This window comes from Pongo abelii, chromosome 4, assembly GCF_028885655.2.
Source record: "Pongo abelii isolate AG06213 chromosome 4, NHGRI_mPonAbe1-v2.0_pri, whole genome shotgun sequence".
Taxonomy (NCBI): domain Eukaryota; kingdom Metazoa; phylum Chordata; class Mammalia; order Primates; family Hominidae; genus Pongo; species Pongo abelii.
In genome coordinates, this window is record NC_071989.2 from 133,563,233 (window position 1) to 133,586,977 (window position 23,745).

At 37.6% G+C, this 23,745-nt stretch overlaps 1 pseudogene; it reads left to right on the plus strand.

The window, feature by feature from the left end:
- Positions 1-1,830: 1,830 nt before the first annotated feature.
- LOC129059672 (high mobility group protein B1-like) lies at positions 1,831-13,828 on the plus strand (annotated as a pseudogene).
- Positions 13,829-23,745: the final 9,917 nt, after the last annotated feature.

A 23,745-nucleotide genomic window follows, 5' to 3' on the forward strand; every position in this document is an offset into this window, starting at 1 on the left:
TCTGAAATTCATTTAGTGTGAGGAAGAAATGTACTTTGATTTTCTTTATAAAATTTTGTGATAGTTTTCATATATTTTTTCCAGGTTGGTTATCAAGTTAGTATCATTTTGCTGAATATACTAACACATGCTCCAAAAATATTTGGAGTTTTGATTGGCTTCATGTTAAAATCACGGAAAAATTAAAAAAGATTAAAAAATTTTAATGTATTCTTGGAGAGACTCAATTGTCTTGATAACTAAAGGCTATACCTCCAAAAATGAACATCTTATTGGGCTAGTGGGAAATGGTGTTTAGGTTTTCTGAGTTTAGAATAAGGCATTTCTACACCCCAGCTAGTTTTTAATGGTTTAACAAAGGATGGCAGTATGGATTTTCAACTAATTTCCCTGACCTAAGTGCTCTTTTTAGTTTGTGGACAAAAGAGCAGGAGGAAATGAGTCAGGAAGGGAGGAAATGTGTGTGAATCATACATTTGTATATTTGAATTGGTCTTGAATGCCTTTCTACCTCTATTTTTTATATAGTTAAAAAAGTCTCACAACAACTTTGCAGAATATTAATCTTATAATTTGCATGCTTGATTATTGTGCACTTACTAATTCACTTTTGTTCTTTATTTTGCTAACCTTCAAATATCCTGAAATTTTTTTTCTTCTGGAAGCCAAAGAATTGTTATTGTCATATGCTAGTTTTTGGGACCATTTTGCAAATAATTCTATTTTTGTTCTTCCTGGTTCCAGGGACTTGAAAGTATGTTAGTTCTTTCAAAATTTATAATTTTGTTTCTTAGAGTTCAAAATTAAATTTTCACTTATGGGTAGAAGTGTAGTATCACTGAGGTTATACAACTCAAAGGTAAGTGGCAGAGAGAGGCCATACAGGGTTTTGTTCCTTTCTCTGCATTATGGCCATGTAGAAAGGGTAAATCACATTTCCTGTTTCCACTTTCTCATCTCCCACTAATTCTGAGGAATTCTGAGGAATGATTGCACGTTTTCTGAAAGCAGGGATTTTTGTTTGTCTTATTCTCTGCTACATCCCGTTGCCTAACACAAAGAAGGCCCTCTAAAAATATTGCTATAGGAATGAATTGTGACTACATCTTTTTGAAATCCTGCTCTTCGGCTTTACTGACAAAGCTCTTGGCTTTCTTTCTTTTTATTCTCCTGAGGGTCTTCTGTCACCTATCTCTTAGATGTCAAGTTTCCCTAAGGTAATGTTCTAAGGCTCTCCTTCCTCTATGTACTGTCTCCACATAGTTGCATCCATGTCCCTGGTTTAATGCTATATATCATGAATGACTTCTAAATATCTCCAGTTCTGATCTGAACAAGTATTCCTTTAGGTGAGATTGACAAGCCAACATGATCTGAATCACCTGGAGTATTTGTATTGAAATGCAGATTTCTTCCTTACTCTACTGAGTAAGGATACTGAGTAAGAACTATGGCCAGGCATGCTGGCTCATGCCTGTAATCCCAGCACTTTGGGAGGCCGAGGCAGGCCGATCACCTGAGGTCAGGAGTTTGAGAGCAGCCTGGCCAAAATGGTGAAACCCCGTCTCTGCTGAAAATACAAAAAGTAGCCGGGCATGGTGGTGGGTGCCTGTAGTCCCAGCTACTCAGGAGGCTGAGGCTAGAGAATCACTTGAACCCAGGAGGCAGAGATTGCAGTAAGTGGAGATCGCATCATTGCACTCCACCCTGGGCGACAAGAGTGAAACTCTTGTCTCAACAATGTTTACAAATTCTTTCTTTTTCTGAATGAGTTTTAGACACAGAATTGGCTAGAGGAAGACTCAAGAAGATAGGGTCCGTAATAGCCAAATGACTGTTACTGCAGGTATACTGAGGAAGAAATGATGGTTGTAGGGGAAATGTCACCACAGATTTGGGACAATCTGGGCCTCAAAAGATAAGTAGGAACTGCAAACTATTTTCCAAATTCATCCACTTTCCTTCATCTCCAGCAATAACCTCCTAGTTCAAGCCCATTATCACTTTCCAGGTTAACTATGAAAGTAATAGTAATAATTAGGATTATCTTTATCATCAGCAGGAGAACCAGAAGGAAAATGAAAAGAAGGAAGAAGACAAATTACGCTGATGCCTAGCATTCATTAAATACTGAAAATATGTAAGACTCCTCTATGTGCCTCATAATTATCCCACAAGGAAGACAACAGTCTCCCATGTCTTTCTTCTACTATTGCTCCCTGCAATCCAACTTCCATGAAGTAGCCCGTTTTGAGAATATAAGTCAAGCAATACTTCTCAGGGCTGTCTACTACATGTAGACGAGTCCTTCACAGCTCACTGGGGCACTTAGAATAATATCCAACCTTTTCGCTGTGGTTTACATTTCCCTCTCTGATCTCTTTCTCTTTTCTCCATCTTGCCGATACAACTGGCCTTTTGTTCTTCAAGAACACGATGTTTGTGGCTGCCTTGGGGCCTCAGCCCTTGGATTCTCTTTCTTCATGTCACCTGCTGGTTTTCCTTTTCCCATTAAGGTTCAACTTAAATTGCTGCCTCCTCAGCACAGCTTTTCTTCACTTCTCAATCTAAAGTAATCCTCCGGGCATCTATCTCCCACTCTCAGAGCCACTGCTGTCCATTGAGCTCCATAGAGACAGCACTCAGGCAAGTAAGAGGCACTGTGCCTCACTGAGGCAAAATAACCAAACACAGGAGAAAGAGATCCTAAGAAGCCAAGAGGCAAAATATCATCATACATATTCTTTGTATAAACTTGTCAGGAACAGCACAAGAAGAGAATTCAGATGGTTCAATCAGCTTCTCAGAATTTTCTAAGAACTGCTGAGAGGGGTGGAAGACTGTGTCTGCTAAAGAAAAAGGAAAAATGTGAAGAAATGGCCATGGCATATGAGGCTCATTACAAAAGAAGAATGAAAACCTATATCCCTCCTAAAAGGGAAACAAAAAAGTTCAAGGATCGCTCAAAAATCAAAGGAGAACATCCTGGCCTATCCATTGGTGATGTAGCAACAAAATTGGGAGAGATGTACAATAGTACTGCTGCAGATGACAAGCAGCCTTATGAAAAGAAGGATGTGAAGCTGATGGGAAAATATGAAAAGCATGCTACTGCCTACCTGATGCAGTAAAAAAGGGAGTTGTCAAGGCTGAAAAAAGCAAGAAAAAGAAGGAAGATGAGAAGCATGAAGATGATGATAATGAAAAAGTTGGTTCTAGCAAAGTGGTTTTTTCTTTTTTTTTTTTTTTTTTTTTGAGACGGAGTCTTGCTCTTTTGCCCAGGCCTGACTGCAGTGGCGCTATCTTGGTTTACTGCAAGCTCCACCTTCCGGGTTGACGCCATTCTCCTGCCTCAGCCTCCTGAGTAGCTGGGATTACAGGTGCCTGCCACCGCGCCCGGCTAATTTTTTGTATTTGTAGTAGAGACGGGGTTTCACCGTGTTAGCCAAGATGGTCTCGATCTCCTGACCTTGTGATCCGCCTGCCTTGGCCTCCCAAAGTGCTGGGATTACAGGCATGAGCCACCGTGCCTGGCCCAAAGTGTTTTTTTCTGTTCTAAAAAGCACTTATCCTGCGCCATACACAACTCACTCCTTTGAATTAAAATAAAAATGGAAATGTAAGACTGGATGACTTGTTTTAAAACTGTAGTGTCTTTTTTATATAGTTAACATACTACCACATGTGTCTTTAAATAGCCCATGCTGTTGGCATTTTCCAAAGCCACTAACCTTGCCTGGTATAGTACAGAGGTTGTAAATTGGCTTGGAAATATAAAGCAGGTTCTTTTTGGTACACAGCACAAATTAGTTATATATAAGGATGGTGGTTTTTTTCATCTTTAGTCATCTCTGATGCAGCTTATATGAAATAATGGTTGTTCTGTTAACTGAATATCACTCTGTAATTGAAAAAAAAGTTGCAGCTGTTTTGCTGACATTCTGAATGCTACTAAGTAAATGCAGTTTTTTATTAGTAAACAAAAAATTAATCCTCTAGCTTACATCTATCACATTGCCCCTTCTTTTTCTTTCTTAGCGTTTAATACTCTCCAAAATATATCTTTTTTACTCATTTATTTACTTATTTTATTGGTATTCTTTGAGCCATAGGGATGGTGTCTCCTTGCAAACTGCTCACTGTAGAGTACTATAGTTACAGCCGTGTAGAGTACCTATCCATAGTAGAAACTCACAGGATGTTTTGTTGAATGCATGGATGGAGAGTGGGTCAATGTTTGGACACGTGGGGAGAATATATGATAATCTGGGTTATTGACTCATGTGAAGCACAGAGAACTGCCACTTTGGGGTACAAATAAAGACTAGATATTGTTCCTTTCCTCAATGGCTTACTATCCTCAGGAAATGCGCATGATATAGAAAACAGATTTTCTTCCTTCTTTACAAGAAAGCAGCTCGGAAGGATTCTAAAAACCAAGTAGGTGGCATATATTTAAACTCAGAAAGGGCTGTTAGGTCCATGAAAATCTACCCATCCAAGCCTTACTCATTTCCATATTCAAGAAATTGTAGGCATTTCTAAATGAAAGTGATAATTCAACTTACATACTTCGTGTCACAGATGCACAAATAAGCAGACCTTACTGTGAATCACATATTTGCATATTATACATACAGTGTGATGTGTTAGTATTTAACTAGTGTTATTGATATGTATATAGAATATTTTTAACAGAAATTGTTTTAGTAGAAAAATTATTTATAGCCCAAATGTCCAGACGCAAACAATGGAGACAAACTAAGTCAATGGTAGCTTAAGAATGATTTGGCAAAGAAAAAAAAAAGTGTACTTCTCTATGTGTAATCTCTATGGATGGCTATAAAATCACATGTAAAAGACAGGCATTATCAAGTGTGGTATGGATCAGTCAATGGAGTGGCAATTTTGCATGACTGCAAAGGTGCTTAAAAATCACTGGTCTATATCTCCCAAGAAGTGCCCAATTGTGATTTCACCATGGGAGGAGAGACTAAAGCATATTTGTAGATTAGGAACATATGGATCTCATTTGAGGGCTAGTGAGACTAAAGAGTTAATTGTGTATACATGTCAGTCATCATCAGTCAGTTAATCAGGCAACTAATACCTTTAGGGGTCATAAATCTAACAGGACCGAAGTTGACGGGCGAGCTGACAGTCCAAGGCCTGCTACCTAGATAGCAGGTTGTGTGAACTAAGCCATTACTTGCTGGAGCAGATGGCACAGAGGAAGCTTAGCTCCTGGGTATTCCTGACTTGATAGCTACGGCGGCCCTCTGGAAAGCAGCAAAGGCAACCTCTCATGCACTTGTTATTTCTGTTAGCAACTGCCAGTCCATTTCACACGGGATCAGAGTGTAAATGGGATCACATATGCTGAATCCGAACAGGATCTCAGGTCACACCTAAACCAACCCCACATTTAACCAATGCAGATACTGAGCTCTAAGTTAGTGGCATGGTTGTGTTTAGAACCCACATTTCTGACTCAAACTCCAATCTTTTGTTTACTCCACAGTGTGTAATTTTAAAGTTAAGCATTTGACAACAGGAATTTCTATGTCTGTTCCTTAATTGATGAGATTGAGAAATCTAATTTTGCTGACTAAAATGAATACAGCAATCAGGATCTTAGCACGCAACTTAATGGAGTGGATCTTGAAAAAATTTTACCATGGAAATATAGATACCATGTATAAGACATTTAAACAGTATCCAGGAGATTCTTTTTAAAGTGGATAGTAGAGTCCCATGAGCTGGCTCAAGCCTGTAATCCCAGCACTTTGGAAGGCTGAGGCAGGCAGGTTGCTTAAGTCCAGGAGTAAGAGACTGGCCTGTGCAACATGGCAAAATCCTGTCTCTACAAAAAATATAAGAAATTAGCAGGATGTGGTGGCGCACACCTGTAGTCCCAGCTACTTAGTAGGCTGAGGTGGGAGAATCTCTTGAGCCCCAGAAGCAGAGGTTGAAGTGAGCCGAGATTCTGGCCCTGCACTCCAGCCTGGGCAACAGAATGAGACCTTGCCTTAAAAATAACAACAAAAAAAAAAACAAACAAAAAATAAATAAAATATATAGTGGAGCTGTAGCTTAAATTTTTTAAATGCCATTTTAAAAAAGTATAAAAAATAAATCTTTACACCATTGGTTTTCACTTAGTGGTCTACTTGAGAAGCACCTAGAAAGTTTTAAAAAGCACACATGCTTCATCCCCATCACAGACAACTAAATCAGAATCTCTAGGCATGGATACTGCATATGTATGTTTTGAAACAACATCTCCATATGATTTTAATATATAAATTATGTCAACAATGGGGAAAATTCTACTCTTCTATAAACACTGGATAGAAAAATAAGAATGACAACATCTATAGTTTAGACAACTGTCAAAACCCCTGTTTCCTGCCAGATGTTCTACCACTCCAAACATCATATTACATCAATGGACTTTGCTGTGTTCGAATGCTGATACATAAAACAGTGATATTTCAATTATGTTTCGATTGGAGATGTTGAGACCAAAGAAAACCAAAAAATTGATGGAAAACTCTAAAAATTTATTTTAGCTAGGAATTCCCAGTACTTCCTCACCCATGATATTCTTTGCCAAACTTGTTTCCAAGGAGCCGTGCTGGCTGGTGTGACTCCTACATCCTTGAGCTCCCTTTGGCACAGAGTGAATAGTCATGTCATGATAATGCAGCAGAAGAGAGAAAGAAAAGGAACAAAAGGTCCAGAAAATTCACAAAGTGAATAATTATCTTTAAAGATACCAGAGTTGCCTAATATGAGGGAAAAAATTCACCCTCAGAAAATTGAAATGGCTGCTTGAAAAGGTGGTGAATGGTACCTGCCCATATCATCCATAAGGTCAATAGTTCAAAGTTTCTTTTATACTGAGCTTAAGAATAGCATACACTTAAGAAAAGTTATTATTTCAGAAAAAAGCAGATCATAAAGAAATCTCCGATTTTTTTTAATGGAGGCATATACATCCCTAAACAGAGGAACTGCTTTTATTTTATGTTAAAGTAAGAGTAAGCCAAGTAACTACCAACTCAAAGTCTGAGCTAGGAGTTGTGGGTTAGGATTTCACTAGAAATTTAAAAAGTCTTCAACACCATCTTTTCTCAGTTTGGCCTTCTACCTTTGAGTTTTATCTACAGGGATAAAGTTCTCTTCCTTGCAGCAACAGAACAAAAGGAGGGAACACACCTATGACGCCATGACATAATTGCTTTTGTATCACAGTTTGGGTTTCTGGCAGCTATCAGTGCCTTTTGTTCTGGCGTGCCATTGGTACTTTCGGAGTAATCCAACCCAGCCATGACAGTTGTTCTTGGATGGAATGTCTTCCTATTGGGGAGAATGCAGTGGGAGTCCACTGTTTTGTGTTTGGTTTCCCTTCTAGCAGCCTTGCTTTTCAATGATATCACTCACAGCCCTGAGATATGAGTGCACTTCCCCAGCTGCCTGATAGTGAAGCAAAGGTTACCTTCTATCTTGAGGCAGTGTTGTCATCAAAGAGCTCTATTTCACAGGTGTGACATTGCAATGAATAAAATTTTCTCCAAGTGTGCGAAAAGGCTGGAGCAACCTTTATAACAAGGAAACCAATGAGGCAGCAGGATTCAAATAGCCTCCCTAGCAGATAACCGGTTTGGCTGCCTCTGATATCATCCCACTCTTCAGCAAAGAGTGACTGCTTTGTGTTCAACTTTATCTTTGTCTTGTTTTTTGGGACTCAAAACAAAACAAAGAAAAAGGCCCATATATACTGAATGAATGGGCAGAATATTGATGTCCACTAGCCATTTATAAATAGTCTCTGTCTTCTTAATGACTTGGATTTCACAGAGACTGAGAAAGGTAGTTTGATAGAATCTTTAAGAGAATTATTGTGAGAGTTTTAAAAATTAAAGAGAAACAGGCTGGGAAACACTCATAAACCCTCATGAAAATGTTCTTCTGTGTGTCGTTGTGTTTTTAGTAGTTTGGCAAAGTGTTAATTACTGATTAGAGTAAATGATTAGAATCAAGTTTTTCATTTGCTGAGAAGATATTTTGTCCCTCAAGCAACGACAATGATTTCATAATGGAAAATAGAGTTCTGTATGAAATTGCTTAACTAGAAGCAAGGTGTCTAAGTGGCTCAAATGAAATAAGCTGAGAAGTGTTTCAGTGGGCAGAAAATATTCACTTCTGTTTCCTTGGTCCATTTCAGCAAGTGTTTGTTTAATGGAGAAAGAACAACACTATTCCTCAGCACTCTCAAAATCCCTTTGCAAATTGAAAAGAAAAGAAAAGAAAAACATCCCAAAGTGCTTTTTTTCTATATTACAATAAATGAACAAGCTCCTACATAAAATAAACATACAAGAAGGCAGGAAGTGTTTTTGAATATGATAGTTTTACAAAGGAAAAGCGGGAGAAGTGACATTTGAAAGTAGGTCTCTGTGAAATGCTTTTCTGGGATAGGTGAGGAGGAAGGAAAGAGTCTCCCACCTCACAAGGCAAGTCATTGGCAATTGGTGCTATGAGTCCCAGGTGGCTCTCTTTTCTTCCATCCCTCATTTTGCTGACTCTCTTGTCCATGCCATATTCTTAGCCTGGGGTCCCTTAACATTCCATGTTAAATTCCTACCTGGAATTATTCCTGTCTCTGTGCCAGAAAGGAGGGAGCAGAGACACTACATCAGGGATTCCAGGCAGAAATTTGTCCCCCTTCAACTTCTTAATTTTGGCATTTGTCTGTCTTCAGCTTCTTAATTTTGTACATTTTTCAGTATCTTCCTGATTTCCAATTTGCCTAGTTTCTTCAGTCCCTTTGCCCCACCTTATCTTGGCTGAAGAAGCATAGCATAATGAAGAATATGGGTTTTGGAGCTCTGAACCCTTCTCTCCTGCTTTCTAGATGTGGGATGTTAATAAAATCACTTAATACTTGAAGCCTCAGTTTAAACAACTGTGAAATAGAAATGATGCTAACAATGGGTTATTTTTATGATAAATGGGATAATTTGGGGACTGTCCCTCACAATGCTTGATACATAGTAGCAAAGCAGTGCATGCCATTGCCTCTCCCTCTCCTGAATTCTCCAAAACTCTGCTCTTCTGCATCATTTCCTGATGAATGTTTATTTTTTGGAAGATGAAGGTGTTTGAGCCAGATGGTTGGAAGGCAAGAAAGAACTTCCCTTTTGATATTTATTTGGGTGTGTGTTTCCTTTCAAGATTTGAGTATTTAAGTGGCAGTCTTTTGGAAAGAGATCTCACATTATTCCACTTTAGATTTGTATTTTAAATTGTGTAAGTATGAAGTAGAGCCAGTTGCTTTTAAATAGTCGCTTCTAGAAATCTAGTATTTGAGACAGCTTACATTTCTTTTTTGAGATAGCTTAGATCTAGACTTAGCTAAGTCTCTGAGTTCTGGAAATACTCCGTTTTTTTGCTGTTTGGTCTCTGTATTGCCAAATTAACTTTCCACCTGCATCCTTCATGGAAAAAAAAAAATAGTTCTGCTCTTCCTCATTTCAGGCTCAAGGGTGAGAAGGTCTTGCTGCTATTGCTCCGTATATCATTTTTCCTTTCTTTCTGGCTAAATGCCCATGCATTTAGAAGCATAAGAAGCATAATTTCAACCATGGTTATACATTAAAATTATTTGGGTAGATTTAAAAAGACTACAATATCACAGTTCTGCCATAGACCAGTGAAATCAGAAACTCTTGGAATTGAACCTAGGCATAGGTATTTTTTAAAAGTCCTTTAAGTGACACCAACATGCCTCCAGGACTTAGAACCGATTTAGAAAAGGGATATTTAGCCCTGCAAGGTGTTAAAAGAAAAATTTCAGTCATATTAAATTTAAGAGTTTAATTGAGCAATGAACAATTCGCAAATCGGGCAGCCTCTCAAGCCAGAGCAGGCTCAGAGACTCCAGGGCAGCCACGTAGTGGAAGATTTATGGACAGAAAGAGGAAGTGATGTACAGAAAACTAAAGTGAGGTACAGAAACAGCTGGATTGGTTATAGTTCGACATTTGTCTTATTTGAACACAGTTTGACCGTTTGGCCACATTTGATTGGTCAAAACTTGGTGATTGGCACAAGTGTAGACTATAGTCTGTTTACACGCCCATTTAGGTTATAGTTCATGCTCTACAGAGAAACCTTTAAGCCAAACTTACAATATGTAAGGAGGCAGCTTTAAGCTAAACTTGATTTAACAAAGGCTAATAAGCCCAGTGTGAAATCTATTCTCAAACTCAAAATTGAATCTGGTATGTACCAGGATTATTTTTCCTTTGTCTTGGTGCTCTGTTTTTGATGCCATGTGTTCCTTAAATTACCTTTTGAATTATTCTGGTATAGACACCATGATATGATATGTTGTTAATAAATAGTGATCGAGAACTAATTCAAAGAAAACCAAACACAGGCTTTCAGAGATGGAAGTTGGGTCTTGGACTGGTAAGTGGTGGTTAAGTCAGGAAGTCTGGGCTGGGGTGCAGGGATAAGATTTTAAAATAAATAAAAGTGAAAACACAAAGGAGAAGCCCCATCTTGGGAAGTGTGCACTCAGGTTTGGGGAGAGAGGCATTCAGCCTTGTAACTGGTCTCTTGCATGTACTTTTGTTTCCTTACAATCTAATTTTCATATGAAAGCCTGTATGATCTTTTAAAAATGCAAATCACTCCACTGCTTACAGCATTCCAATAGCTTCTCATTACCCAAAGATAATATCTAACTTCCATTTCATGGACAACTAGGGCCCCTGCTTACCTCTTTGTCCCCAACTTGTACCCTTCTCTGTGTTTCTCACTCTGCTCCAAGTAACATGGGCTGTCGTCTGTCCTTCGTAACACATGCTCCCTTTTCACTCTGGGCACTTGCTCTTGTTCTCTCTGTTTGGAGTGCACTTTACGCAGACCACAGAGACCAGACCTGAACTCCTGCCCCAAGGCAGTACCCCTCCCACCACCTCCATCTCTCTCTCACATCTTCTTGGTGGCTTTGCTTCAAGGTGCGGTCACATTCTGAAATCATGTTCATTTTCTTCCCGCTCTGGAAGGTGAGCTCTGCAGCCAGGACTTTGTCTGGCTTGCACACTCCTGTGCCTTCAGCGTATGCACAGCATTCAGGGCCCACTGTTGGTCCAGAATGTCCCTTTAAGTAAATAAGAAAAAGCACCCCTCTTGACAGACACCAAGACAGACTGCATCCTACAAGCCCGTAGTTCTGTGAATCTCTTTGAGAGATTTAGAACAATGCGTTTTCACATTTTTCACAGTCTTAAGACTCCTTTGAGGTGTGCAGGCAGATAGTGGGCTGAATTTCAGCCCTTACTTGTTCTACACAATGGTAGGAGGTGGCCAAAGTATCTGAAATCAGGTAGGCATTCATTAAATATTTGTTTAATAAATGAACTTCAGGGGGTTGGTTGTGTCCATGTTCATCAGTGGAGCACACTCTCCCTGGTCTGGATGCAGCAAAGAGACTCAGCAGTGAACCAGTGGTATGCTGGTAAATGAGTAACAACTGGATCTTCAGAAGAAACAACAGCAGCAACAACAACAACAGCAACAACAGCCACCACCCTGATTTGTGGTTTTTGTCCATTTGTAGTGTTTGTGGTATAAATAGTCAATTGAATACTACTAACATGATGTTAATTGATCACAAAATTCCTGAAACTTTAACAATTGTCTCTTAAGAGCTGGTACAAGCCAGTTACAACCAATCAAACTCTACCCCAGTGTTGAACCTGTCACCTCAGATTCTCAGTCAGAAGGAATGACAAACGCTAAAACTCCTTGCAGCAGAGGCAGAGATTGTTTATATACTGTCTGTTGGCATCTTATGGGTCTGAGGATCAGGAAATGGCTTATCTTCCAAGTGGAGGAGGGAGCTCCAACATGTTTTAGAAAATAGAGAGGAGGAAAACAAAATTAAGGCTGATACCAGTAAACTAATTCATTGAATCTCATTTTTGTCATCTACAAAATAAACAGTTTGGACTGAATTCTCTCTATTTCAATTAAATAGGCTAGTATTCTCTATGCTGTATGAAGATTAAAGTGAGGATTGGGAAAAAGTAAAAACTCTGGTTTCCATGTGTGAATGAGTTTGTGGTATGCATATAAATATTATATTAATCTTTCTAAGCTAGTTAAAAGTTAGTATATTTTTTTTCCTAGTTGGAATAAAATGATTTAGGTTAAATTTGCCCTGAAACTAAATTGAAGCTTAAGAACTTTTCCAAATGCTAAGAACACTGTTTCAATTAATACCTGTCATACTTTTTATTTCTACCAGAGCCTGTAGACTGATTCTCCTCTTCACTTCTCCACATATTCCATTTTACATCCTTTGTTTAATTCTGGACTTCAGGCAAAAGTTAAACACATGCCCAGTATCTCAGACAAACAGAAACCCAAAGTGTCAAGTTGGAGGAGTATAAAGCACTGCCATCAGGGGCTCAGTAACAGCTTTAAGAGTTATAATTTCTGATGTTGAGCTATCACTTTTCTGAGCAAATACTAGTGTTGAAATATATTATTACTAGCCCTCTCCCCACTCCGACCACCAGAACAAACATCCAGCTTCCCAGAGAAATTCAAGTGTGCATGGATAAGACAGCAACCCTTTGCAGCAGCCTTTAGACAGGGGACACCAAGCTCTAATAGAGGCTGTCATCCTCACATGAGCCACTGAATCATGTTTATATATAACTTGCATATTAAAAAGCAACAGCCAATGTCAATGGTGCTGATATAAAAATATCTTAATAGCCAGTAACTGACTAATGAATACTACTGTAATAACAGTTTAATTTGAAGAATTCTGACAGCTGGTTGCTTTGATGAGAGTGGTTTCCAAGGAGTCCTAGTCCCATGCTGAGAACATCTCTAGCCTGCTGATTTATAGCAGCAGTGCAGAACTGTTTAATGTCACCACCTCTCAGCGAAAGTAATAATAAACAGGAATGTTATGGTTTATTTTTCTGTATGAATTGTTCAGGCTCTGTGTGGTAAGTACCAACTCAATAGGAAATAATAGCTGCCATTCTCCTGGGAGTTGTAACTGGAGGTGAGCCTTTCTTCTTTTTATTCCCTTTATTTATTTTTTTCTTTTTTATCAGCAAGGTTTATATATCAGAATGAATGTAGAAGTTCTTGGTTTTGTGGTGGATTTATTTTATTCTTTTACATAGCTCTTGCTCATCCCATTCTGCTTAGCAAATGTAATTACTCTGGTTAAGATGTAGCTTCCCTATTATTTCTGAACTTCCCAAGATAGTTTAAAGCAGACAGCTAGGGCATGAACTATATGGTTCTACAACTATCTTAATTATACTGCGTGACTCTGTGTTTGATATGAAATAGCAATGTCTGGGAAGTGAACTTAATCTCTACAGATTTAGGACGATTGCCAAAAAGATTCATTGATTTTTTTTTTCTTTTGCAGAGTGCAATCTTTTATTGTATAAATGTCAGAAGCCTCAAATTATTAGGAAATGTGTCAAGAAGCTCAAGGTATAATAACATTCTTTAGAGAGCTTGATTCTGAAGACAGTGCAATGAAATGTTCAAAAAGAAAACATGTCTTATGTTCTTAGAGAATAAAGCTCTGGGATTCATTTTAATTTGTCATTTTGAACAGGATGAGGCCTCCACTGGGTCCTTTGATGTGAAAACCCTGGGGATGATATACAGCTATTCCTCAGTCACCCAGTGTCTTTATAAGCTCCAGATTGCAGAGATGTCAGCAGTCCTGCGAAAGATGATACTGACTTGGGATTTGAGGCTTCAGGGCTGAACTATGAAAAATCACTGGGATTTGTCTAGGTGATGTCCTGAAGAGCGGGTCATGAAAAGAAGGAGACAATATTATGAGCTGTGTCACCCAGCTCAGAGAGAGCTTCTAGTTGTCCTAAAATCAAAGTGAAATCCTTAGCATGAAGCAATATATTACTTACTATTTTATTGTAGTGATAGATAACCTACTCAAACCTGTTTAAATAACAAAGAGAATATAGTGGTTCACCTTTCTGAAAAGTTCAGAAGTTGGGTGGGCTTCAGGCATGTGGGATTCATAGGTCAATGATATCATGAGAGTCTGAGCTCCATTTCTCATTGTTGTGCTCTACCCTGTGAGTCGGGTTTATTCCTGGCCTAGCTCCTCTGGCCTCATATTCCTACTCTCAACCCCATCCTTTATCTAAACACCTCAAGGAAAAGTCTGAAGGTAATGCAGATTTGAGTATCTCTTTTGTCAGAGAGCCCAAAGTCTCTGATTGGCTTAGACTCATTCACCCTCTCCAGCTATGGAGCCTGATGGATGCTCACATGGAAATCAGGGCTGTTAGGAAGAGGGCAAGGGATGGTGGTGAGGCAGCCAAAGCAGAGTGTTCAGAGATGGGCATGCGCTTCTTTCTGGAAAAATAAAGGTTGCCTCAAAGGCCAGAAGGCACAGATTCTATTGCATACCTCTGCATATCACTGTATTAACGTATTTAAACTTGGCTGAACTCTCATTAATCAGTCTCTACTAGTTACTCAGTTTATCTTTCAAGGCTTCATAGTGTCAGTTCATCTGAACTTTCCACATCAGACTTCTGCTATTGCTCAGCTGTAATCCTGCTGATATGGTTTAGATGTGTATCCCCACCCGAATCTCATGTTCCATTGTAATCCCCAATGTTGGAGAGGGGGCCTGGCGGGAGGTGGTTGGATTACGGGGGCAGATTTCTCATGAATGGTTTAGCGCCATCCTCTTGGTACTGTCATCCCAATAGTGAGTGAGTTCTCATGAGACCTGGTTGTTGAAACGTGTATAGCTCCAACCCCCTTTCTCCTGCGCTAGCCATGTGATGTGCCTGTTTCCCCTTCACCTTCTACCCTTATTGTAGTCTCCTGAGGCCTCCCCAGCAGCTGAGCAGATGCCAGCACCATGTTTCCTATACAAACTTGCAGAACCAAGAGCCAATTAGACCTCCTTTCTTTATAAATTACCCAGTCTCTGGTATTTCTTTATAGCAGTGCAAGAATGGCCTAATACACCTACTTTCTGATGGGCTATTCTTATCCTACCTCCATGCCTTTGCTCTTACTCACTCTTCCCCCATTCTTATTTTGTTTTTCTCTGACTAATCACATCTGACTCGGCCCTGAAGGTTTATTGGAGGAGGCATATTATAGTGATTTAGAGTGTAGGTGCTGGAGTGAGACTGCGTAGGTTCAGATTTAGCTCTATTGCTATGGAAATTTGAAAGTTACTAAGCCACACTTAGCTATGATTTCCTTGAATTTAAAATGAGAATATAATGGTACCTAAGTCAAGTGTTGTTGTGAGAATTAAATGAGTTGCTATGTATAAAAGAGTTAGGCCAATGCCTGGCACTTGGCAAGCAGTCAATAAACATTAGCTATTATTTTAATGCACCATGAAATCATTCCCCAACTAGCCCATGTCTTTCCTTCCTTTAAACTACTGTACTGTTTTGGCCTGAACTCCTCATTGCACACTTGAACACTCGTTGATTTGTATGGCCAGATAACTTTATATGGATAGGAGGCTCCTATTAAATACTTCTTGTTTCTCTGCACAGAACATAGTTAAATGCCATAAACCTATATTGTAGATATCTAACTGTGCATTGAAGAAATGGAATGTGGCTAAGAGTACTCCTATGCATGATCAAAAAGGATCAAAGCTAGCCAAAACTACCACGTAAGAAAAGCCACTGGAAATTAATCTCTTCAATCAAATATTGCTTTGTGTACAATTAAAATATGTCTCCAGAGCTAGTAAAATGTTGACCTGTTATATAATTCAGGTTTAAAATCTTCATTCTTTAGTCAGACTAGATTTACTGAGAACTATGTTGGTTCCTCCCCTTCAGCATATTCCCAGGCAGTTTACTAGGGGCAGGGAATATGGTAGTGAATAATACAATCTCAGACCTAGCAGAGAAAGTGAACATTAACTATTTCAGGTGTGAAGAACTATAAAGGAAATGTACAGAAGCTATGTACTGAACAGACATGGGGTTTATCCGTTTGGGAAACAGCACATGCTCCCTTCATTCCCTTGGCATACAGATGGATATGTGCATTATTTCTGCACAGACAGGACTGTTATATGTACCCTATATATAGATAGTAATAGCTTGTATCTGTAGAATGCTGTACACTTTCTATATTACTTCCTTATTTCTCATTTGTTATTCTCCATTATGTTGTCAAGAAGTAAAGATATTGTTCTGTCCCAATGAAAAGTTGAGCGGACTGAAGTGCAGAAGGGTTCAGTGCTATTTTCAAGATCAGAGACTGGGAGAGGGTTGGAGCTGTGGGTGGGCTCTAGACTGCTGACTTCATGCTCAGTCATCTCTCCATTGTACTCTGCTTTGTGTCCTTCCCCCATCTCTTCCACTATCAGCTGCTGATTATGTATGTTTGGTGAGGAAAAAGTGGTAAATAGAGCAAGTGTGGCAAATAATAATGCCTTTTGGAGTTATCCAATTGGACATAAAAAGGGAGCAAGCTTAGAACTCTGTAGCTGGATTCTTTAGTACAGAGGACATCATTGCAATTTCCTTACCTTGTTTTGGGAGTTGAAAAACATTGCCTAAAATTTATAAATTTTCATTCATTGCAGTTCCAAGAACAGGAAAGACATTTATTGTCCAAACATCAGTTTGTTGCAAATGATATTCATCGACCTAGATTTCTCTTCTGTCTTTTACATGCTAACCCCTATTCATCCTTAGAGGCAGTTTAACTGTGACATCCTTCAGGAATCATTCCTGATAATTTTTTAAGTCCCCTTTCTCCTCTGCTGAGTGATATGCTCCACTGCTGAGCTCACACATTATCTGGGCTTACTTCTCTGTCATCCTAAAGAGGCATGGGTTCCTCAAAGCAGAATCTGTGCCTCATCCACCTTTGTATCATTAATGTCTAGTACAGTACCTGGCACAGAGTAGTTCCTTGAATAGTTAATGAATGGATGATGTTCTATCTGCAAAACTCTGAAAGATGCATAGTTTGGCATTTCACTAGATCCTGACTCACATCATCTTTTGTCTCAGCTCCTCAAAATTGGCCAATAACACCTTATTGAAAAAATATATGAATTAGCAAGGGAAAACTGAATGTGTTGTGCCAGAGTGGTAGCACACTTCCAGTACTTCCATCTCACCACATCTTTCAGAAAATAACACATGATTCTGTTGCTGTCACCAGAGTACAAACTGCTGCTTGTAGTAGGGGTTTTACACAAGTGAAGAAGCAATACAATTCAAAAGTCATAAGTATAATGGCTCATTACAATCAGCTGTGAACTAAAACAGGAACAAAACTTGTTGCACTAACTTTTGCGATCAAATTTTAGAAGGTTTTGCAAAAAGGGGTGGGGGAAATGGGGACAGGGAAAGACAACAGGGGAGTAGAGAGAGATGAGAGGAGGCAAGGGAGCAAAGAAAGGGGGAAGGGACAGAAAGAGCAGAGAAAGAGAGACAGATGAGACAGTGCCATTCAAATAACTTTAAAAAGTTTAGCTTCCAAGCTATATTCTTGGACTCCAGGAGAAAAATTAATTCCAAGGAAATTGTTCAAAATTCTAGTGTACATAACCCTTTTATCTACAGAAAATTAATAGTTGCCTTACCTATGGACTAAAGCCAGAAGTTGAGGAATAAGAATAGTTTGAGATTATACACAGGCCTACAGAAAGAGCTAGATGGGAAGTCAGGATATGTGGGTTTCAGGTATGACTTCATGGCTCTAGTACTCTTTCTTTGTAATTAGGAAAAAGAATTTTGGGTTTTGGTCTAGGTGCCTCAAAGGCCTCTTCTAGTTTTAAAATGTCATGTTAGAGAAAAAATATTTTTATAGGAGTATAAAATTTACAAAAATATGTGACATATACTATGGACAAAGAGAATTCAGATTATGATAAAACAGAGAAAACTGAGGTCCCTAATATACCAAATATTACAGAAAAGAAAGACTGTTTAGTCCAGATGGCTAATTGAATAGAAGATTTCTGTGAATGCACATGAAAATGGCAAGCATAGACATAAACTTGGTGTGAAATAAATCAGAACAATCATGCATTTTTTTTTACAGTGTAGAAACTTGTATTTATAAACGAGGAAACAAGAAAAGTAAAGGACAGAATAAGATAAAGGAGCACATGTAACTCTTATATATTCAAGGTTCATGGCATTAGTGAAAATGACAGATAAAAAGAACTTTTTTTTCCTTCTTGGATCCATTACAAGGTATTTGTAGAGACTGAATACTATTTCAGCTAATGTGTGTAGAAGCTCTGGATTTTCCTACTAAAAACAGCACTTTTTTCTAACAGTCTGACTTTTAACAATCAGAGATTAAGTGGAGCATGTGTTGAGACTCTCCATCTTTGGCATTCCAACTGTTTTTTCATAAAAACGAAAAATAAAAAACAAAATGCAAAAACAGTGTATCACATAAATAACACATTAGTTGCTATTTCTTCTGTTTGATGAGATTTTCTTGATTCAGTCAGCTCTGTGTCTCTGGCACAGAAAATTTGGGGGAAAGGGGATGAAGGGATAGCAAACATGAAATCAATTCTTGTTCTCATTAAGTGAATTCTTTCACATTAAGTGAAAGAAAGAAAAAGATAACAGATTAGTTATCCACCACCAAAGTGCCTGGATGGTAATGGACAGAAAAAAATTGAAATGGCATAAATTGATATGATTATCAGTAGATTTGCATCCAATTTCTGAGCTCTTGATGAGTGTGTAGCTAACTTAGTATCGAGAAGTCATGTCAAAGCATCTGCACATTATTTACATCAACAACAAACCAGCACAAACTGAGGGCACAGATTCCAGTTGCTGCTAAAATTGCTCCATCCTTGACTTGCAGGGCAGAGTTTCAGCTATGGAACAGCCAAGGAGGCTTTAAGGTCAGAGACAACATTGCGCAAACATTTTATATCCTATAACACAATACCGAAAGATCCTGTATTCAGCAACAGAGAAATCTAGATCAAAAGAAACATTTAGAATGAGCAGTTTATGTTGAATTCGACTCACAATGAACAATGTCTTGAGAGAGTTGTCATTCCTGTCACAAACTTTGCAAATATGTGACTCTGCTGTCCGTTATCCCAAAGCCCACACACTGTACTTCATTTTCTAAAAGCAATGAAAATTGCAGATGGCAACAAACTGCAGAAAACTAAATAGCAACTTAGTAATGAGATGTTTGAAGGAATCATGTTGAGACAAACCAGACTCTAGATAAATCAGCCTAAGTATTTTTCACTTATTGTTGAGGATCTCCATGACCACAGTTTTTGACATGGAAAGAACCTGTGAGAGTTCTGGATGATTGTTTCCAAAGAGTAACTAAAAAGTTGTTGTTTGTTGTTCCCCCCCCAGAAAGTCAAACACCATTTTTAGCTAAAAACCAAACAATAAACATATTAGTAACCATTAGGTGATTTCTAGAACTAAGAATGTTTTCATTTGTTTTGGGTTTCTAATTTAAAAAAATAACATCATCAGTTAGTAGGGTGTACTTTAAAATAAAAAATAAAAATCAAAGGACATGATTGTATTGTATAGAAAAATGACTTTCTGGAATTTTATTTAGCTCAGTAAGGCTCACAATGAAGACATACATGATAAGAAACTCAATATTCCTCAGATGAATATTGATACTTGAATGCTGTTTTGTGATATCTTCATATATTTAAATGTATAAAATGGCACACCAGCAGACTAAGATTTCTTGACCAAATCACCATTAGATTATAGATATCTTTCTTTCAAGGTTGACCCTTCTCTCCCATTTTAAAAACTTTTGATTATGAAAAATTTCAAACATGCCACAAAGTTAAAATAGCATTGTAGTGAACATCTGTACATCTGTATACTCATCACCTAGATTCTACCATTGACATTTTACTGTATTGCTTTATTCTCTATTCATTTGTCTGTCCATCCCCCTAGATGTCAATCAATCCATCTTATTTCTTGATGCATTTCAAAGTACGTTGCAGACTTCAGTACATTTCCCCCAATTCTTCATTAGGTGTATTAGCTAGAATTCAACATTTCTTTACAGTTTTATTCTTATGATTAAAATTGATAATCAATAAAAGACACATATTTTAAATGTGAATTATGTGTTTTGAAAAATGCATGCAATGTTAAATATTACCATCACTCCAGAAGGTTCCCTACACCCCTTCCCAGTCAGTACCCACTTTCTGCCCCTCAGAAGCAACCGTTGTTCTTATTTTTGTTCCCACCATAGATTAGTTTTCTTCAGAACATCCTTTGAATGGAATTGTACATCCTTTGATTGGAATTATACGTATTACCTTAACTCTGCCTACTGCCCAAGCCAACCTGCATTCTGAAACTTATCTGAGCTTTTATAGAAAGCATGCAATTCATTAATTCTAATTCTACTCTTGCATAAGTCATCTTTCAATTGGCATGTTGTTTGGTGTATCAGTAGTTTGATTTTTTTTATTGCAGAGGGATATTCTGTTATGATTATACCAAAATTTGTTTATTCATTCTATTTATGAACACCGGCGCTGTTTCCAGTTTTTGACTATTATGGATAATGTTGCTTGCTGTGGACATTTCTATATAGACCTTTAGATCCTGCATCTTATCTTCAGGTTCCCAGTCTCTCCCCATAAAACTGAGAGTCCATTGGGTTTATATAGACAACTGTGTACTTCAGACTACCAAACAAGTTTCCATTTCAGGCCCTGCTTGGGCTTGATAAATTCAGTGTAGCACTTTTTTTTTTTTCATCAAGCATTTGAGCACAGATGGAAAGAATAAAAAAAAGAAGTAATGACCTTAGGCGTATTCTTGAAGTGTGAATGCACTGTTTTTGTCAAATAACTTCTATGTGAAATATCAGTTTGCAATTCTAGGAGGGAAAAAAAAATAAAAGAATTGTTGTATAATCTCTGTACTTCTTCCATAAAGATTGACTGTGACTTAAAATAGCCTGGAGTTATTAATGCTGTAAATCTTTCTGAAAGAGATTTCAGTGCTTGTTCTTCTTGCTCTCAAAAAACAAAACAAAGTATAGCTCTCATATAAGCGACACAATTTCGAACTCTATCAAGATTAGTCTGTTTCTAATGCCCAGGGCTAAAATAAATTGTGAAATTCTTAAATATTTATTTAAATAACTAAAAGTATTGTAACAAAGTTTGCTAGTTTATATAGACCGTTTCAAATGGGCCACCTGAATATTTGAAGCTTTGACTTCTGTAAGACTATGCAAGGATGATGACCATATTATTGAATCAAATTCTTCAAAGAAATTAGAAACAACTACCTATGTGTAATTATAAGTTGCAAGGGGGTAGTTGGGTAGGAGTAAACAGAAGGGTTTCTCCTAATTTATGCAATTTTATGGCAAAGGTTATTATAATGCCATCTAAATTCTTTTTTCTGGAAACCTATGACTATATGAACACACAATTGAAAATCCTGCATAAATGTCATAGAATGAGTCTTTTAAAATATGGAATAATTTTTAAATTATGAAGTGCCTAGAGAGATTACATATTTATTCCATGTATTTAAAAAATAAATGTAGTTACCTTTCTATTTTGTCTCTATCAATTCACCTACAATATTTCACTTCTAAGACTTCTGTTTTTCAGGAAGAAAAATGGATGCTATAAGCTATTACAAGCAGAAAGAGATAAAGTTGTTTCATTAGATTATTATCAAGAAAGTGAAGTGCATGACAATGCGTGAGATCTATAGAATGATACAAATTATTACTAATCATACTGAAAGGAATATTATATCAGCATTTGAAGTGACAGTAATAGCAGATCCTTTAAAATTTTTGTTTTTATTATTATTATTTTTTTAAATAGATGAGAACAGAAAACAGGGTATGGGTCAGGTGAGCCATCTGGCACTAATTTTAACCACCATGGAGGAACCAATAAACCTTGTACTAATATTCCAATCTCTTCACTAATGGTGATAATCAGAACATCTGGTTAGGGTTTCCCTTTACTAGGGTCTCCTGCAAAGATTATATTAGGTAGAGAAGTTCCTGTTGAGCTGTGTTGACTATCAACAACAGCTTCCTCCACCCTGTCTCTGTCTAACTCTAGTCAGGCATATTACCTTAACTCTGCCTACAGCCCAAACCAACCCACATTCTGAATCTCATCTGAGCTTACATAGAAGGCATGCAATTCATTAATTCTAAGAGCCAAACACAGTTTCTACTAATTTTGTGCCTGTTCTTAAACTTTTTGTCTAAACTCTGATTTCTTGTTTTCTAGACTCTATCTTCGGTTTCTGCTACCATATTGTTCAGAATCTACTTTGGGAGCTGACCCTTGGTTCTTCACCCTCCTCAGTATTTCTTGTCTGTGTTCTCAGACATTCTAGATTTAGCTCTTGTTTCTCTAGTGACCCTTGATTGCTTCTTTTTCTCTACACGTCTTAACCTGCTTGGATTGCACCCAAGAGTTTAAAATAGATGATATATAGATAGACAGATAGATGGATACACAGATAGATAGATAGATATCTCTCCTTTGGCCAATCCAAATTATAAGTCTAATTATGTATAGCAGAATTCTCAGAGCAGAATTCTGAGGTATGTGGATTCTACTTTGGACTTAACCATAATTAGCATTCTGATCTGGGATTTCTGTTCGTCTATACAGTGGAAAAGCCATATAGCCAATTTTGTTTCCAGTTATGGCATTCTGTAATAGTATATATATATCTTTATGGGAATAACAATTATAACCCACTGTGTGCTACTAAGTAGGTTCAAATGTATTCAGAGTTCTCCAGTTACAATGACTATCCCCAAATAAGTGAGAATATCTAGTCAATAGACATTTGCAGTAATCTCAACCTGGCTGCACATAAGAAATATATGGGGAACTTTTACAGAATGTATTGCCTGGGTTCCATTCAAACCAATTAAATTTAGACCCTGGAAGCAGGCATATATGTTTTGTAAAATCTCCCACACGTGATTCTAATGTACAGAAAAAGATTGTGAACTACTGTAACAGTCAACATGAGTCAGCTTATTGGACACAGATATTTTTTAAATGACCATTTAAGGAGTAAATCAGACAACATATTTCCTGGAACAATATGGAATATTAATAAATGCATGAATTCATGAGGTAAAATGCCCTATCAGTGCAGACAAAACTTACCTTTTAGAAAATATAAACATAATGATTTTTGGCCCTAAACTTTATTTGACTCTTATATACATACTGGTTTATCTAAAAGATAATAACGCATCAATCTTTGAAATATGATAGAGATTCTAGTCTTTGGGAAATTGTTCCATTTCTCCTAATAATTTAGTTATATACATTATTTTTAGTCAATAAGTCAGTAGGGTTGCGAATGTGGTGCTAATATCACAGACCTGCAAATAGCGTTGATCAGGAAAATCACCTGGATTTACTTGATTGATAATGAATTGATCTCATTACCTTTCCACACTCTTGTTCTTAATAAAATTTCACACATATTCACACAAGTATGAAATAATAAGAGCAGAGGACAAAGCCCATGAGTAAGATAAAATGGATAACAGAAGTAATCACTGTGTATTACTACTGCAAAAATCAATAAAGCAAATACGTTATTCTTTTTAAGTGTCATATTACAATAATGTTTTCCTGAAGACTGTTGT